Source organism: Globicephala melas, chromosome 3 (genome assembly GCF_963455315.2).
Source record: "Globicephala melas chromosome 3, mGloMel1.2, whole genome shotgun sequence".
NCBI classification, from domain to species: domain Eukaryota; kingdom Metazoa; phylum Chordata; class Mammalia; order Artiodactyla; family Delphinidae; genus Globicephala; species Globicephala melas.
The window spans coordinates 131,548,925-131,565,305 of record NC_083316.1 but is presented as its reverse complement, the minus strand read 5'-3'; the positions used below and the strand labels follow the sequence as shown (position 1 = coordinate 131,565,305).

The 16,381-nt window shown below is 34.5% G+C and overlaps 1 protein-coding gene and 1 non-coding gene across 2 annotated transcripts in view; one reads left to right on the top strand and one right to left on the bottom strand.

Moving 5' to 3' along the window:
- The window catches only part of SGCD (sarcoglycan delta), a 618,034-nt gene that overhangs the window by 461,887 nt on the left and 139,766 nt on the right, over positions 1-16,381 (bottom strand). The window lies entirely within an intron of this gene.
- On the top strand, positions 6,781-6,887 carry LOC115840837 (U6 spliceosomal RNA). The gene has a single exon (XR_004034595.1). It is a non-coding gene; the product is annotated as a U6 spliceosomal RNA (small nuclear RNA).

The following is a 16,381-nucleotide window of genomic DNA, read 5'->3' as shown; positions in this document are numbered from 1 at the left end:
AAAAGGCACCAGAACACACGGCATCACTGTGTAGGGTGCCCCTCTTTGTTCCCAGGGAAGAGAAGTAGAGCTTTGTCTCAGGCTGGCCTCTGACAACCTGCTGCAAAACCTGGAAAGAAGGTGAGGTCAGAAACATTAGGTACAGAGGCCAACCCATTTCCCAGTGAGTTTCATGTCTTGGTTTGCCCTGTAACTGGTGATAACTTTATACATTTCTTCAAATACTTAGGGTAGGGGTGAAGGCTTCAGAGCAGAGCATCAATTTTGAAATGTGACATGATCAGGAAGAAAATCAAGTGACGATGGGTTTTAAGGGAAGCCTTAGAATCTGGGAAGAATGGTGAGAATTCCACTACTCAACAACACGTAGACTTACAACAGAATGGGACAGAGTTACCTTGATTGAGGAAACTATCATTTGTTAAGTGATTAATCAGGTGCCAACTTATCTGTTACTAAATTAGCTCTGCCCAGTGAATCAGGGACATGTGATATTCCCATCTTACTTATGAGGAAATCGAGCTTGAGAGAGTTCATGACTGGCTGTAGTTTACACAGAGCTGGGCGTAGAACGGAATGAATATTTGCAACAAATTACCAAAGAGACATGGTATGCAGTGCTTCTTGACAATGTTTTGCAGCTTATATTTCATATTTGAATGTCCTGCACAAGTCCAAAACACTTTAACCCCAGTTTGGACCCTGCCATTTGACCCTGAGGATGTTTTGACTCACGTTTGCGAATACACTATTATCATTATATCATCATAGATGACCTTTTTAATTGAGAAATAATTTCGTATGAACTATATCAAGCCAATTTAATTTGTTGACCAATATTCTATCCAAAATTATAAAGTAGTTATTTTTTCTGATTTCTTTTTTATTTTGTTAAAGTTATTTTCACCACGATCAAGCCTTTCTGAGTAAACGTCATGGAGGGTTTTATTAAACATTTTGACCATAACAAGCATTAACTCTGAGTTTTCTCTTGATTCAAATATTTCTATCAAGCACAATTTTCCAAGGACAAAATTTTACAGATCTAAATGTTATATGCGCCATAGTCCTGGTCAGTTTTACTTCCTGATAACTATCCCTATCAATAATATTCTTTATTTATAAGATAAATGCTCAAATGTTTGCTTTTACATACTAGCTGATTCATGAGAAAATTGCAAGCTATTACCCTCAGACTTCCCAGGATTTCTCTTTTGTCAGGAATTAATATATTAGATCACTTATCTAGCAGTTCTGTCTACTTCTGATCCCATTATGCTTGTGCAGTCGGTGATTTGTGAAGCAAAGAAAAATGTTGGGGTAAAAATGGGAAGGTCACTACATTCTCTTTGAGAAATGCATGATATACTACTATAATTACTAATAAATTTTCTTAAGTTCAATGAAGGGAAGAAACAAAACTTATTTAATAGTCTGGAGATTTTTTCACCAGTGAGAAAGCTCAAACACCAATTTATTTGGCTCAAACAGTCAACTGGCAACAGAAAGTAGCAATGAGACATCTCAAACCTCAGACATGTGTAACCATTTTCATGTTGCTGTAAGAAAACACCTGATGAACAGGGTTAATTGTGTTTAATGTAGTCAGCTTCCCAAAAAACCAGTAAATCCACTCTCTCTAATTTAGCAATTGGGAATCAAATTATCTTAGACTTTTTCATATCCATCGCCAACACTGTACGTTGGTTTCATTTTAAAACTTTTTTGTCTCTCCTACAAAGACTAAGAGTAGAGCAACGCTATTCGGAGCAGGAGCTTGAGAATCAGATTGACACACCTTTTTAAAAGAAGTAAAGAATTCCCAATTCTAACAAGGGATAGGACTGAGCCTGGAATTCAGAGACTGTTGCAAAGCTATTGCGTATACTTATTTGCCTTCTGTGGTACAGTGTAATCAGCCAAGATCAAAAAGACTTGGGTTCTAGTCCTCCTCTGCTGCCCTGTCACTGTTGTTATCTAGCTGCTTGCTTCTCCCCATTTGTCTAATCCACTGAATGATAATGGTGATGAAACCCAGGTCCCCCTAAAACTGAGTTCCTCTGCTGAGTTTATGAATGACTTCTCTATCTTAAACTTTACTCCCTTTCTTTTCTTGAACCTGTTCCCCTCAAAATTGAGGAGTATCAAAGAAAAGGGGGGACTGAAACATATACAAGCCCCTGTGTCCCTGTCCTTTGAAGTAAAAGGCTTTTGCTTTCGTTTCCCAGGCCTCCCTTTGGTCTCTAAAGGCTGGATCAAGAGTTAATGATTAGGAAATGTGAGGGTGTAGAAACTAAGAATACTTGTTGGGCCGGGAAACTGGTAACAATTTTGACTATAAACCAGCTGCAGAGCAGAATTACCGAACTCCCAGTTCCCTGAAAGATATAAAGGCCTGACACACATTCCTAAGTTGTTTTCACAGGAAGCAGACCTCCACCAGATGAAGACTGCTGACTATAAAACATAGATCCTAGACTGGTTGAAACCAGAAGGGTGATGATGCTTGAACCTTCACCTTGATGCCAACCCATCCAAGAACTGTGCACGACTTGATCACACACCCTGAAGCCTGTTCCCTCACTTTGCCTTTAAAACCCCTTCCCTGAAAGCCCTCAGGGAGTTTGAGTCTTTTCAGCATGAGCTGCCCATTCTCCTTGCTTGATGCCCTGCAGTAAACGCTGTACTTTCCTTCACCACAACCCAGTGTCAGTAGATTGGCTTCATTGCACATGGGTGAGAGGACCCAAGTTTGGTTTGGTAAAGGTGACTGTGTATGTTGGAATAAGTACTCTTCATTTCTAGTATTCTCTATTTTCTTCATTACAGCTTCAATTTCACATGAAGAATTTGTTTATTCATTCACTTACCAGACATTTACCTGATGTCTACTATATACCAGGCACTGTTCTTGGTGGTGGGGGGAACCATAACAAATAAAATTGAAAAAATTCCCTGCTTTGTGGAGCTAAGATTGTAGAAGGCTTAGGCAGCTCTTTGTGCTTGGTTAAAATGTCCAAACTGTTGGGGTTTCCAAACCTTACTCTCTGCATCTGTGGTGACATTTTAATGCTTCCCAGGTGACACTTGCTGTGCTACGTACTTTTTATGCATTATCTAGTAAATTTCACAGCAACTCTGAGATGGGCATCTTAGGTTTGGTCATTTGTCCAAAGAGGAAAGAAATACTTAAAATGGTGAATAATATGTTCAAGGTCTCAGGATCTAGGAAGTGATAACATTAGAATTTGAAACTGGAGACTTTGATATTATTCCAGAGACTTTGATAATAATGATAGCTATACTCCAAGACCCTTATGAAAACTTAGTACATATTCCCTCCCAGCAAATTCAATGTCTATATTTTCCAGAGAAACTGCTTATACTAATAGACAATTTAATTCCCCTACAGGTAATGTGTATTTTCTCTCTGGTAGTTTTGAATATGATCTCCTCTTTCCCTGATGGTCTAAAGTTTCACTACAAATGGCTGAAAAGGATTTATTTTTAGTCTCACCTCTTTAGGATTTGAAGTTCACTTTTTTTTTTATAGATATAACTTTATTCATACTAAATTATAAATACATATATATTCATGCTCTGTGTATTTCTGGATAACCTATTGCCTTCATTTTTTTAATTTTTGGATTTTATTTAATTTATTTTTTTATACAACAGGTTCTTATTAGTTATCCATTTTATACATATTAGTGTATATATGTCAATCCCAAAGTGAAGTTCACTTTTAATCTTAGGATGTTTGACTTTACTTCTGGAAAGTTCTTTGTTATTATCTCTTCAATGTTACTTTTCAAAATTTAACTCAATTTTCTTCTTCTCTAACTCATACATATAATGGAGTCTCCAAGCTCCTCTACACTTCTTACCTGTTCTTTCTCTTTTTTCTTTCATTAAAAAAAACTTTCTAAGTAGAATTCTAGGAGAATTCACTAGGAATTTCACTAGGTTTGCTTGATCAGAAATCCTACGTTAAAACTCATCATCAGGCTTCCCTGGTGGCGCAGTGGTTGAGAATCCGCCTGCCGATGCAGGGGATACGGGTTCGTGCCCCAGTCCGGGAGGATCCCACATACCACAGAGCGGCTGGGCCCGTGAGCCATGGCCGCTGAGCCTGCGCGTCCGGAGGCTGTGCCCCGCAATGGGAGAGGCCACAGCAGTGAGAAGCCCATGTACCGCAAAAAAAAAACAAACTGATCATCATATCATCATTCACTGAAATTCATTTTTCATAGAAGCTGCTGGTTTCAATGATGATCCATTTATTTTCCAGGTCGTGGCTAATAAAATAACCTACTGGATGGATAAAACATAAGGTCCTCCATCAGACTGAAGAGTAACTTGCCAAGGTCTTCAGTTTGGAAAGGAATTCCAAAAGACAAGTGGTTATGATAAGATTATTCATCAAAATACACTAGGGTCTAGCTCCAGATCCTACCATGCTGCTGAACTCATAACTGCTGACTCTTTTCTTCAAGATCAGTCCAGGAGAGATTATCGAAAGAAAGCATAGAAAATTGTGAAAATCCTTAGAATGAAAGCAGGCTACTTTGCAATGGTGTATATGGGATGAGGGTTTAACCTGGGGCAAGAAGAACTCAGTTTGGATGTAGAAGGATAACAAAATAAAGAAACGGTTGGAGCTCAATTCTTGATTTTTCCCTACCATTGCTTTAGAACAAAGAGTATCTATCCTTACACCTACCATGACTCAAATCTCTAGTATAGATGTGCCCAGAGACAAAATCAGGGAAGTGGGACAAACTGAAACAAATTATTAGAAATAGGTCATAATATGCCATATTTTCAATAGATAGAAGTAGACTAAATTCTTCCATTAAAAGAAAAATATTAACAGATAAAAAAAGAAATACAAAATTTAGGTATATGCTGTCAGAAGTTTCACACTTGTAAAGAGCTGAAAACTGAGGATGGGTTGAAACTAACTGGGGCAGTTATTTCCTCACTCCTTTCCCTCTAAGCCTCTATGGCTGGTTAATTTCAATCTAAGCATCTCTTCTTAACTGTCTTGTTCCCAGACTGAGGTGCTGAGAGAAGGGATTTTTCATGGACTGAGAAGTAATTTTAAGTTTTCTGGTTCCTGGATATCTCTAATTTGGGCAATATCCACCTCTAACCCCCAAAAGTGGTTAAGGCAGACCTAGCCTGTGGTATGAAAAACATAACTATTGAATTAAGACTGGAGTACATAGAATAAATAGTAGGACAGACATAGCTAAGAAACAATTTCGAAAACTGGAAGAATAAGAATAGAAATTCTTCAGAAGAAGAGAAAATTATGAGAAAATATAAAATATAAAAGTAAAGTTAAGTGATATGGAGGACAGACGTAGAAATACTAATATAGGGATAATTATGGCCCCCTAAAGAAAAATAATGAAAGATAGGAATTTAGGGGGGTAAAATAAAGCTCCTCAATTAAAAAGACTGTAAAACAAATTAAAACACAATAAAAGCAAACTCAGAGATGGTCCAAGATACTGGAATTATCAAACAAGAATTTAAATTATGTTAAAATTGCCAAAATACCTAGCAAAAAAGATGAACAACATCTGAATAGAAGAGAAATATAAATACAGAAAATTAAACTATAAAAAAGAACCAACTAGAAATTTTAGAAATTAAAAAAAAAATCAGAAATGAGAAATTCATTAAATTTGGAATAATGGCAGATTGGCCATAGCAGGTGAAAAGATCAGTGAATCAGACGACAGGTGAACAGAAATTATCCAAATTTAAACACAAATAAAAATAGAGTAAAAAAAGTTTTTTAAGAATATAATTACCAAAACCTGTGAGGCAATATCAAAAGCTGAAATCTACACATAATTATATTTTCAGAAGAGGAGAGAGAAAATGGGCAAAAGAAACATTTAAAGAAAAGATGACCAAGAATTTTTCAAAACTGATGAAAACTATCAACCCACAGATCCACAAATCTCAGTGAACCCCAGACAGGTTAAATAGAAAGAAAACCACATCTAAGCCTATTAGCAGTCAAAATGCTAGAAAAACAAACATATGAAAAAAATTTTAAAAGAAGCCAAAGAAAAGAGACACATTTGGGAGCACTATACTAAAAGGAAAACAAGAAGACATAAAACAGTATCTGTAAGTAAAATGTTGAGAGTGGGGGAAAAAAGTGGGATTGTCAACCTACAACTCCATATACTATAAAAATTAACTTTAAACAATAAAGAAAAATAAAGACATGCTCAGACAAAAGGTGAAAAACGATCTTCAGCACTCTCACTACAAAAAATGCAGAAAGACGTTTTTCAGGTTGAAAATAATTAATACCAGAAGGAACCTCGGACCTCTGGAAAGAAATGAAGAGTAACAGAAAATATGAATACCTAGGTTAAATGTAAAATGAGTAATTCTTATTTACGTTTGCATATTTATATATTTTATTGAATTTGTTTAAAATGCTATTGATTGTTTAAAGCAAAACTATTGGGTTGGCCAAAAAGTTTATTCAGGTTTTTCAAAACATCTTACGGAAAAACCCAAATGAATTTTTTGGCCAACTTAATAGCATTTATTTATTGGCATATGTACTGATAAAATAGAAGATAATAAGAGCACAAAAGGCAAGAGGAAACAAATGGATTTATGCTATGTTATAAAATTTTAACACTGGTTTTGAAGTCACACACTTAAGAGCTGACTGTGATAACTTAAAGATGAATATTATAAGCTCTAGAGAAACTACTAAAACAAATATTAAAAATCAATACAGTGCTTGCTTCAGCGGCACATATACTAAAATTGGAATGATACAGAGAAGATTAGCATGGCCCCTGAGCAAGGATGACACGCAAATTTGTGAAGTGCTCCATATTTTTACTATTTACAATACTACTTTTACTATTTATGATAGCCAAGACATGGAAACAATCTAAAACAGAGGAATGGATAAAGAAGATGTGGTACATATATACAATAGAATATTACTCAGCCATTAAACGGAACGAAATTGGGTCATTTGCAGAGATGTGGATGGACCTAGAGACTGTCATACAGAGTGAAGTAAGCCAGAAATAGAAAAACAAATATCGTATATTAATGCATATATGTGGAATCTAGGAAAATGGTATAGATGATCTTATTTGCAAAGTAGAAACAGACGTAGAGAACAAACATATGGATACCAAGGGGGAAAGTGGGGGAGTGGGATGAATTGGGAGATTGGGATTGACATATATACACTATTGACACTATGTATAAAATAGATAACTACTGAGAACCTCCTGTATAGCAGAGGGATCTCTTCTCAGTGCTCTGTGGTGACCTAAATGGGAAGGAAATCCAAAAAAGGGGGATATATGTATATGTATAGCTGATTCACTTTGTTGTATAGCAGAAACTAACAACATTGTAAAGCAAGTATACTCCAATAAAAATTAATTTAAAAAAATAAATACAGAAGAAAAAATAAAATACTATATATATATCACTAAAAAAAAGTCATAAAAAACAATGGAAAGATAAAAACAAGAAAGAAAAAAATTAAAGGAATAATATTAAAGGATATAATGTTTAAATCCAACTTATCAATGATTAGATTAAATGAAAATAATTAAAACATTCCATGGCCATATCATCAAAAAGTCTACAAACAATGCTGGCAAGGGTGTGGAGAAAAGGGAACCCTCCTACATTGCTGGTGGGAATGTAAATTGGTACAACCACTATGGAGAACAGTATGGAGGTTCCTTAAAAAACTAAAACTAAAAAAAAAAAAAAAAAAAAAAAAACAACTAAAAATAGAACTACCATATGACCCAGCAATCCCACTCCTGCGCATATATCTGGAGAAAACTATAATTTGAAAAGATACATGCACCCCAATGTTCACTGCAGCACTATTTACAATAGCTAAGACAAGGAAGCAACCTAAATGTCCATTAGCAGAGGAATGGATAAAGAAGATGTGGTACATATATGTGATGGAATATTACTCAGCCATAAAAAGGAATGAAATAATTCAACTTGCAGCAACATGGATGGACCTGGAGATTATCATAGTAAGTGAAGTAAGTCAGACAGAGACAAATATCATATGATATCACTCATATGTGGCATCTAATTTTAAAAATGATACAAATGAACTTATTTACACAACAGAAACAGACTTACAAATATTGAAAACAAACTTATGGTTACCAAAGGGGAAACTTGGGGGGGAGGGATAAATCATGAGGCTGGGATTAACATACACACAACTACTACATATAAGATAGATAACCAACAAGGATGTACTGTATAGCACAGGGAACTCTACTAAATATTCTGTGATACCCTATATGAGAAGAGAATCTGAAAAAGAATTAATATATGTATATGTATAACTGAATCACTTTGCTGTACACCTGAAACTAACACAACATTGTAATGCAACTATACTCCAATAAAATTAAAAAAAAACACTCATGTAAAAGGCATAGATTGCTACACTGGATAAAAATGTAAAATCCAAATATTAGATCTTTATAGGAAGCACACTTTTATTATGAGGACACAGATAGATTCAAATTTTAAGATGAAATGAAAAAATATATACCACGCAAACACTGAGCAAAGGAAAACTGGTGTTTTTATATTACTTCCAGACACAGTAGATTGAAAACAGAGTATTAATAGAAATAATGACAGAAGAATCAATTTACCAAAGAAACATAATAATATGTACGTATCTAAAAACAGAGGTCCCAAACTCATAAATCAAAATACTTTTAGAGTTAGGAGAAGAAGAAACAGTCAAATCCATAACACTAATACTACAGAAACTCAGAAAATAAAGGAAGAAAAGTTCCTGTTCGTTTTATGAGGTCAATATAGCCTTGTTCATAAACCAATAAAAATATCTTATAAGAAATGAAAACATCCCTCATGACTATAGACACAAAATCCTCACAAAATATTTGCAAATGTAATCCAATAACTTGATGAACTAAATAAGACTTTGAAAATTAATTTGGAAATGCAAAGAATATTGAATAACCAAACAGTCTTTTAAAAAGGAACATATTTAAAGGACTTAGGCTATCTGATTTCAAGACTTGCTATAAGGCTACAGTAATCAAGACCATGTGGCATTCATATAAAGTAGATGCATATAAAAGTAAAGAATAGGGTAGTCAATAGAAATTGCCATCCATTCAGTGAGAAAAGATTTCTTTTTAATCTATTGTTAGAATGATTGGATAGCTTTAAGAAAAAAATAACTCCATCTCTTACTCCATACACCAAAATTAACTCGATATGGATCACAAATCTAAAGATAAAACCCAGAACAATAAAGCTTTTAGAAAAAATAAAGGAGAATACATTTGCAAATTCTGAGTAGACACACAGAAACCATTAAAAAATACATATATATATAAATTAGACTTAATCAAATTTAAAATTTTTGCTCATCAAAAGATACCACTAAGGAAATGAGTAGGTAAGTTACACGGTAGGAAAAAGACATTTATAGGATATATCTAATGAAAAAAATGTGTTCAAAATAGACAAAAGCTCTACTAAACAATAAAATGATGAATAATCCAATAAAACAATAGGCCAAAACTCAAGCATACAAATCACAAAAGATACAGAAATGGCCGCTAGGTATTAAAAGATGCTACAGAGAAAAGCAAGCTGAAACTACAATAAGATATGACTTCACACCAATAGAATGGTTCATTTTTTTTAATTAAAAAGAGCAAATGTTGGCGAAGGTGAAATGCTTATACAATGCTGGTAAGAATATAAAATGATACAATCACATTGAAGACTCATTTGGTAGTTTTTTTATAAAACAGTGGTTCTCAAAGTTTTTAGTCAGGACCCCTTTACTCTCTTAATTCTTAAGAAGCCCAAGGAGATTTTGTTTATATGGTATTATCTATCAATATTTACCATGCTAGAAATTAAAACTGAGAAAAATTTAAAATATTTCCTTATTAATTCATTTAAAATATCATATTTTAATGAGAAATGACATTTATCAAAACAAAAAGAATTAGCAAGAGTGGCACTGTTTCACATTATTGTAAATCTCTAAAATCTGGCTTAAAAGAAGATAGCTGGATTTGTATCTCCTTCTCTGCATTTGCTCTCTTAATGCAGTTTAGGATGAAGTATATGAAGAAAATCTTGTCTTAGAGAGAAAGACATTGGGAAAGAAAGGACTATTTTAATAGCCTTTTTCAGATAATTATGGATATTTTTGTAGATACTAAATGAACACTTAGTGGTAGTAGTATTCATGAAAGCGAGTTGCAGTGTTGTATCAAACAATATCAATTAAATTTTGTGTACTCAATTACATTAAAATCTATTGGTCCATCTTATATTATTAATTGAATTTACCTCATGCATGATTTTTTTTTTTTTTTTGGCGGTACATGGGCCTCTCACTGTTGTGGCCTCTCCCGTTGCAGAGCACAGGCTCCAGACACGCAGGCTCAGTGGCCATGGCTCATGGGTGCCGCCACTCCGCAGCATGTGGGATCTTCCTGGACCGGGGCACGAACCCGTGTCCCCTGCATTGGCAGGTGGACTCTCAACCACTGCGCCGCCAGGGAAGCCCCTCATGCATGATTTTTAACACCAGGCAATGAATGACCATTTGGAAAACACTGGTTCTCTGAGTTATGTGGATCTTCCAAATGATGACTAATTTTATTATACAGTCTTTTGATATCACATTTGGTAATATCACCACCAAAGTCATCAGAAATACTGAAAAGCTGTTAAGCTCACGGTAGCTAATACATGTTTTCTGAAATTCTAATTTTTGCTTCAAAGTTAAAATTTTATCATTAACAACAAATAGAGTCAGTTATTGTCCTTGAAATGACAGGTTTATCTTGTTCATTTACAGGAAAGTATCTGCCAACTATACAAGCCTGAATAATCAGTTTGTCAATAAAAAAATTGGTGCTGCATGAAGAAAAGCAGCTAGTTCACCTTGTAACTCAAAACAATTGCACAAACGCATTTCCTTGAGACAACTATCATACTTCAGTATGTAGCAGAAGAGCTTTCTGCAGGCTATTGAAAAGATGAGTACTCAAGTGTCAATTTTAATAAAATTAATAATTTTTACTGATTCATCAAGGACATTCTTAATTAAAACTGGTGTACTGAAGGTGTGTGGTGGAGAGTATAATACAGTCATACCACAACTGCTTGTAAGGCTTCATTCATTTTTTACCCAACATTACTTTTGCATCGTTACTGTAAACGTCAACACAGTGAAAAAGGTAAATGTCTGGTTAGTACTATCACAAAAATGGTTTTGACCTTTGGAACCTCCCCACCGCCGGTCTTAAGGTTCCCAGAGATCCATAGACCATATTCTGAGAATCACTGTTAAAAACTGAAACATATATCTACCCTACAACCCAGAAATTACATTCCTAAATATTTATACCAAAGAAATGAAATAGTATGCTGACCAAAATATTGTAAAGTAAGTTTATACCAACCTCATTAAAAATCACTTAGAACTGGGGGAATGAAACAAGTATCCATCAGCAGGAAAGAGGATTAACGAATTGTCATGTATCTATGGAATGGAATGATACTAGAAGATAAAGAAAAATAAACACACGATAGATGCAACAGCTGGATATTTTTGTCCAAAACACTATGTTAAGTTAGAGAAGCAATACATACTTGAGTATATACTGTGTGGTTCCATTTATATGAAATTCAAATATAGGCCAGATTGATCTATGATGATAGAAACCATAGTTCCCAAGGAGGTGGACTGGAAAGGGGCTGAAGGGAAATTTCTGGGGGGAGGGGGGGATGAATGTTTTACATCTTGTTTGGAGTATATATAATTTTTCAAATAATGAATTAAATGCTTCATATTTGTACATTTTATTGTATAATGATTATATCTCAATGAAACAAAAATAACAGTTTCTATCTTTAAATGAAAAAGACTAACTCCTTGAGATTTTTAGGTTATGCCTTGTTCAACTGCAAAATAGAGAAGTGACAAACAATGGGAACTCTATAAATACCTCATGAATGAATAGATGCGTGCAAAACCCAAAAGCATATTTACATATCATGGGAGTAAAACCAGCATTTCCTTTGTATTGGAGGTATTTTCATTACCTCATGAATTTATGTTTCTGCAAAAAAAAAAATACTAGATAACAAATCTCAATTACTGATCTAAGTATTCAACTTATAAATTTACAAAAAATAATAATATAGAACAAGGAAAGTAGAAAGAGGTAATAAATATTCGATGTTAATAAAACAGAATGCAATACAGATCGATAAAGCCAAAAGTTGATTCTTTGAAAAAACAAAATAAACAAATGTCTGTTAAGATTGATCAAGAAAAGCGAGAAAATATAAATAAAAACTATTATGAGTGAAGACAGTACATGACAGAAAAAGTAGAGCTGTGAAAGCAGCAAAAAGCATACTATCAATGACGATATGCCAACAATTTTGAAAACCTAAATGAAATACCTAGAAAAATAAGTTACCAAAACTGACCTAAGAATTCACCCCTCCAGTGGAAACCAGACGTGATTTCACAGATGAGTGCTACCAAAATTTCAAGTAACAGATCCAAATTTCACATATCTTCTTCCATTTAACAGAAAAGGAGATACAGGTCAGTGTTAGCCTGACACCAAATTAGTTTTATCCTGACACCAACACATCATGCGAAAGAACAATTAGAAGTCCATTACACTAATTAATATACAAATTAAAATTGCTTTAAAAAACTTACCAAAGCGAACCCAACAATATTATTAATATTATAATAACCAAGATAAAACTGGGTTTATCTCAATTATGTGAGAATGGTTTATTATTTAAAAATTCATAACTACTTTTCACAATAATATCAGATTTAAAGAGAGAAAAATTAATATGATTATCCCAGTTGATACCAAAAAAGTGATAGAATTTAGTACCTATTTAGAAAAAAAACCCATACAATTTCTTAATTCATTAGGAACAGAAGGTTGCTTAACCTGATAAACAGTACCTTTTTTTTTTTTTTACATCTTTATTGGAGTCCAATTGCTTTACAATGGTGTGTTAGCCTCTGCTTTATAACAAAGTGAATCAGTTATACAAACACTGTCGTAAATGGTTAGATCTTTGAAGCACTCATTTATTTTTTTATTTTTTTGCGGTACGCGGGCCTCTCACTGTTGTGGCCTCTCCCGTTGCGGAGCACAGGTTCCGGACGCGCAGGCTCAGCGGCCCTGGCTCACGGGCGCAGCCACTCCGCGGCAAGTGGGATTTTCCCGGACCGGGGCACAAACCTGTGTCCCCTGCATTGGCAGGCGGACTCTCAACCACTGCGCCACCAGGGAAGCCCGAAGCACTCTCTTTAAAATCGGGGATGAGCCATGCATGTCAAACATTACTGTTTTATTTAACAATTATAAAGACTCTTAGCCATTACAATAGAACTAGAGATGAAAGAAAAGAAGGAAATAAAACTGACTTTATTTGCAGATTATGTAATAGTTTACATAGACTTCTCCTTCCTCAAATATAAAGACAATTCATTAAAAATTATAGAAGAGAAGGTGGCTTTTATTATTCGCTCACTAACTGTGACTTTATCGATCTTGCTATATTCAGCTTAACCATTAAAAGTTTAGGTTCTCTTGGAATTAGGGAAAACATTGCTTTTACCCTTGAATAAATGTCCAAGTACAAGTGATAATTATTTGCAGAACTGTATTCAGAACACCAAACTGAATCTGACTTTCAGGTGGAGGGCAGTTAAATTACAACATTTTCCCTTGTTTAACTGAGGTTAACTGACTTTAACTGAGGGACCTGATCATGGGCCAGACATGCTTCTGATGAATTAATTTACTAGGTGTTATACATCATAGGTGCTCAGAATAAGTATTTCGAATGATAGAAAGTTATACAGCAATGGGAAGGCCCCTCTGGAAAGCTAAAACGCAATGAGGCCAATTACAAGAGAATGGACATTTGTTCATAATACATTTCTAATCGCTGAATTTTTTTCTTAGTCTCGAATTCTCATCCCAGCACAAGGATACCCATGTTTGGGGACTGATTTTGGCACAGTCTCTTTCTTGAGAATATAAAATTGGAATCAAAAACTACTAGTTCATTTATCCTGTCATTGGAATAGATGACCCATTACTGCAGGGGTTGTAGTATTGGGCCATGGTCTGCAAAGAGATAGAGAAGCACTCAGAGGAAAGTCAAGAGAAGAAAGGAGTCAGCTAGGAGAGGCACAGAACCCAAGTCACTTGCAGACCTCTGTCTCCTTTCCTGATCCCAACTTCAGTGCAACTCTACTTTCTGACATCAGTTCTGTGAGACACCATTGTCTCTATTTAATCACCACTCCCACTCCAACACACACACCGTTAATAATTAAAGTTAGTCCTGTTGCATATGATACCTCTTATATGTAGAACCTAAAAAATGGTACAAATGAACCTATTACATTTACAAAACAGAAATAGAGTCACAGATGTAGAGAACAAACTTATGGCTACCAAGGGGGAAAAGGCAGGTAGGGATATACTGGGAGATTGGAATTGACATATACACACTTCTATACATATAATAGATAACTAATAAGAACCTACTGTATAGCACAGAGAACTCTACTCAATACTCTGTAATGACCTGTATGGGAATAGAATCTTAAAAAGAGTGGATATATGTATATGTATAACTGATTCACTTTGCTGTACAGCAGAAACTAACACAACATTATAAACTAACTATAGTCCAATAAAAATTAACTTAAAAAAATAAAGTGTTTTCATCCCTTAAAAAAAATAAAGTTAGTCCTGTGAGTTTCTGCTACTTTTAAGCACAGAGGCTTGATAAAGACATATGTGGAAAACTGAGGTCCTATTGCATTACAAGGATAATCTATTTTAACAGAGCAGATGTTAGTTATTTTGCCAGATACTTCTAAATAGGAGCACCTTATAAAACAGCATTTTGTGTCTTTTCCTAACTAGGGCCCGTGGACTCCAAGGGCATCCAGCAGTACACTAGCAGGCATTCAAAGCCACAGGATAAACATGCTGCATCTTCGTGTAGTGTCAAATTTACTAGATATTAGATAACATAAAATACCTTTTTTAAAGAAATTACACTAAGACTTTGTATGAATATTTAAGATAAAATACAAGACTTCAAGGCAATTTTCTGCTTGTTGGCAGACTGCTTAAGGCTAAGTGTGAGCCTTATGGAGTCCCCACTGCTTTCCTCTGCCATTAGGGGGCCCTTCAGAAGAAAAGTTTGAACAACACTCATGCATTATACCAATAATCAGAACAGTCCAAAAAGTAATTCCATTTGTCAGAGTGTATAGTCTCGAATGCTGTTCACAATGAAATTTCTCATTTACTCATCATCATTATTATTTTTTTTAAAGAACAAATTATGTGGAGGTCCACAATAGCTTCTGCAACATTCTGCATTATCTAGTTACTTTCATTCTATATATTTACATGACTGGATCCAAATACCAATATAAAAAATGAATTAATATTAGTGGATGTAAATGTATTCAAACTAAAATTACGAGTTAAAACAACATCACTAACGTTACATCTAAACTGAAGGGCATTTTCAAATGAAGATTTTGCTTAGAGGAGAAATTAGATAAACTATGGTTTCAGGGTAATGGGGAGTAAATACAGAGTAAATAGAATAAGGTAAATCTTAGCGGTATATGTCCAATACATAGCACTGAGTTTAAAAAATGAGAAAGAAAAGTTACAGTATGAGTCATGTAAAATCAATTTGAAACAAAAGTATAAGACACTCAGTGACTCCTATATTTCCCATGAGTATTTATTTATGAGTGTGAAAACCATAGCGAAAGCGCTGGAAAGATCTACTCCAAAGGACTAACAGTAGTTACCTTTGAGAGAACAGATCTAGGTCTAGAGGAAAGATCAGAGCGCCTTTTAACATCTCATTCATATTCCTGTGGGTATAGACATGGTCTTCTTCTCTAAAAGCAATTACTTTGTAACCACAGTGTTTCCAGATCTGTTTTGGGCAATAAGAAATAGAGAAAAAAATCTGTAATGTTGCCTACAATGCACAAGTGCAAACTATAAAAAGAAAGAAAGAAAGAAAGAAAGGAAAGAAAGAAGGAAGGAAGGAAGGGAGGGAGGTAGGAAAGAAAGAAAAAGAAAAAAAGAAGAATGTGATATTTGGTTGCTTTTCTAAAACATGAAAAGATCCTTTAATGATCTGCTTTTCTTATTTCTACTAAAAGATTTCTACATTTATTAATGTAAAATGTGTTCATATTTTAATAACGTCTTTACGTAAGTTT